The sequence below is a fragment of the Herpailurus yagouaroundi genome, unplaced genomic scaffold, assembly GCF_014898765.1.
Source record: "Herpailurus yagouaroundi ecotype Mexico unplaced genomic scaffold, PumYag 198, whole genome shotgun sequence".
In the NCBI taxonomy this organism is placed as follows: Eukaryota; Metazoa; Chordata; class Mammalia; order Carnivora; family Felidae; genus Herpailurus; species Herpailurus yagouaroundi.
The window spans coordinates 11,892,664-11,896,538 of record NW_024412429.1 but is presented as its reverse complement, the minus strand read 5'-3'; positions in this window follow the sequence as shown (position 1 = coordinate 11,896,538).

Below are 3,875 nucleotides of genomic sequence, written 5' to 3'. Positions count from 1 at the left end.
CTTTCCCCTCTTGAAGTCATATTTCTAAAGGTACAAATTCAGATTCGTGATTAAGAAAAACTACATTCGATTATAGTCTGCCAAACTTCAAAAGATGAATACGAATTATAACTGATAATGATAATAGGAATAATAGTGAAGCATTTGGTACGGAAGTCTCACTACACACACTTCAGCCAATTAGTCACCCAAACACTGGCTGATTGTTCTTGTATTCTGGCATTGTGTAAACAAAACATCTGAATGAATGGCTGCATTTTTCCGTTCTCGTTCAAATGTGTTTACTCAAAATTATTGCAATTTTTAAGGAGAGAGTGCTTTTAAAGGTACTTATGCAAAATACGCTTTGATTTGATTTATTGTCACAGGAAAAACAATTATCAATTACTTAACTAATCTCTCTCCTACCTTATATGTGCACAGGGTAAGTAAACCCCACAGATACGGATATAAAATAACACTTAATACGCCTATGATCATTTTTGTTCCAAGTCCCTTTCATATTCCACCCTGAGTAAATATAGAAAGAGCCAAACTAGTTTGGGATCCAGCTGGAGTCTTCCAGAGAATCATGCTATATCATACTAGATATCATACTATATATATACATGTATATGGTATGTGGAATATATGTGTGTGTATGTGCATGTATAATATGTAGAAAGTAAACTTATTCTAAAATGTAAAAATTTATATCCTGATTGTTATTAAGGGTTCATAGGATCATATTTCCAGTTTTAGTTGAGCGAAAGTACTGATCGGAAGTCATTCACTGGTATGATAAAAACTTCTATATTTGGAGCTTCTATTTGATCCTAATAGCAGCTCTGTTACCAAGATTTAATCCTAACTACAGGTCTTCATCCAGTAGGTATAATGGACCTTGTTTCTTGATCCTTGGGCAACATTTGCATCATTTGGAATGTAAATTGGTATTTCCAATTGAAATGTTCATCTGTTTATCAAGGGCTATTTCAGACTAGTATCTACGAGCAACATTTGACTAGCCTAAAATACAGAATAGTATGTACTGGGGTGTGGGGTGAGGGAGGTCTTGAAAAGCTCACAGATTATTGAATTGAACAGGATTTAAAACAGATGAAATGCAAAGAAATGAACGATACCAGCAAGCACTCTCAAAACAAGTAAGACTATAATATAATACGAATTTGTTCTTGAAAAGGCCTTGACTTGAAAGCTGTTGAGGAAATTCTTTGATGGAAATTGCTATATAAGCACAAAGCATTGACATTATTAGTAATTGTTGTTGTACAACATTAGTTGAAAATAGCAACGCAGGAACTTGCGGTAAGTTTCACAGGCATAAACATCACACACCCTGCTAACATTTTGGCAAAAAATAAAATAAATGAACATATACACTGATTATTATTTTTACTCTTTCCACACCTGGAAAATAAACATTACAACTGGATGAGTAAAATGTCAAATGCATCAAGTGGCATTTGATTGCCTAGAAATAGGATTCTTAAAGCAATGAGTGGTTTCTTTTCCTAATGTGATCTCATCTAACCCATGTCTTTTATTCAGCAATCTCACTTTGAGTGCTGACTACCTCCCAGGCACTGTGCTAGGAACCCCACAAGAGACCAACCGAGCACCTGAAAAAGGCCCTGGCTTCAAGGCGCTAAGAGCTCAGTGGAATTAACTGGTTGTATAATTGTCATGATAGTATAAATAACATCGTTACTAATATTTGATTGAACCTCAACTCAATAAGAGTAAAATGCAAAATGTTTAATTTCTCTTTCTTTTATTTTTTTTAAGGTTTATTTTTGAGAGAGAGAAAGAGAAACAGAGCATGAGCGGGGGAGGGGCAGAGAGAGAGGGAGGCACAGAATCCGAAGCAGGCTCCAGGCTCTGAGCTGTCGGCACAGAGCCCGACACGGGGCTCGAACCTACGAACCATGAGATCATGACCTGAGCCGAAGTCGGACACTTAACCGACTGAGCCACCCAGGTGCCCCTAAAGTGCTTAATTTCTGCGTTTGATATGCATCCAAAGAAACTTTCAAGGTCCTTTGGATAATCGGGGCAGGTGTGGGAGACAGTTCTCCATCTTTCTGAATACAATGCCTCTATTTACCATCATAGGTATTGATGGAACAAGCTACTTCAAAGGGCCTCTTGCCTTTAACAATCTCTTCTAGACCAACATCTGGCCTCAGTGCATCTTGTAGGTGTGTGTCATAAGCCCCAGGAAAAGTAAATACAATAAAATATATATTCACAGTCAATTCAGTTTTAAGATTTACCACTTTAGGGACAAGATAGATTAGAAATTCACAGGAGAGGTTCCTATCCAGACCCTAGAGGCTTAAGGGAGGTTGAGGTCTGAATTGACTCCGCAATGAAATGAATCCGCAATGAAAACCAGTATTTAACTTAATATTTTCCGTGTCTCTCCTGCATGTTGTTCAAATCAGGGAGTTTCTCTCTGATCTCAGTAGTTATCTTCGGCCTGTCACAAATTTTGATTCCAATTTTTGTCATGTTGAAAGTTTAAAGGAGTGAAGAATACTTCCAGAAAGGATAATTTATATTATTTCTTACAGGGGAGTCAATTGCCCTGTGAACAGAGGAAGAACTCTGGTGTCAGATCTCTCTCTACAAATGCGATACAGGAATCACTGGCAAAGTAAAATGCTACTGTGGGGGGGGAAAACAAAACAAAACAAAACAAACAAGTGAGGAGAAATGCCACAATGTGTAAGCCAGGGGAGAAAAGTGTGGCCACCACGAGTTAATCAGGCCAACTCCATTAATTAGATGACAGTGACGGGGCTTTGCACTAAAACAAGGTGTGGAGAACTTGGAAAGGGTCCAGAGGAACACAATACCCGTGTCGGAAAGTCTGGAAGAACTGGGGATATTTATTCTTGCAGAAGAAAGCCAAGGGTTGGTTTTGCGTCTGCGGGTCTACACAATAAAGAAGAACCAAGGCAGGGCGACTGGACAAGTTGAAAGGGTCAGAAGGCAGCAGGGGGATTTAGGGCCTGCCCGGCCCAGCAATAATCACTTGTTCACATGCTTGGGGGAGGCCCTCAACCAGATATAGGTGATTTGATTACTGCCTGGGCAGAGGAGGTCAAGACCGCTAAAACCAGAGAGAGCTGCCTAACTCCCTCGGGAACCACCAATTCACACATCACAGTCCCGCGGGACCGAAACCACATTCCCTCTGCTCTGCCTCCCCCCGCCCCACCCCAGCCCTTTGCCAATCACCCACATCAATAACAATGATCCAGAGCCCAGAAGAGAAGAAACACGGACGTTCAGTAAACGATGGGTGCAAGGCAGGTGATTAGGCAGTTTCCTTTGTTTTGCTTTCTTTTGTTTTTCTTTTCCTTTCTCTTTAGGAAAACTTTAAAGGTTCTGATTCTTTGCCATTTTTAATAATAAGAGAAACACAAAAACATAATAAAATCATTTAAAACATGGCAGTAGTAAATAAGATACAGAAATTCACTATCCAAAATGGTGGCTACTAGCCGCACGGGACTGTTGAGCGTATGAAAACCAGATTGCAAAGACGTTGGACGAAAACCAGATTGTGAAACATTACGTTAAGAATTTTATATTGATTATAGGTTGAGGTGATAATATTTTGGATAGATTACGCTGAAAATATGTACTAGTAAAGATAATGTCATACGTTTCTTTTTTACTTTTTTAAATGTGGCTACCGGAAAATTTAAAATTAAATGTGTGGTTCACTTACTTGCTTCTCCTTATATTTCTGTTGAAGAGTGATAAAATAGAAGATGAAATAAAAGTTTCCCTTTCGGGGCCCCTGGGTGCCTCAGTCAGTTAAGTGTCCGACTTCAGCTCAGGTCATGATCTCACGGTTCCTG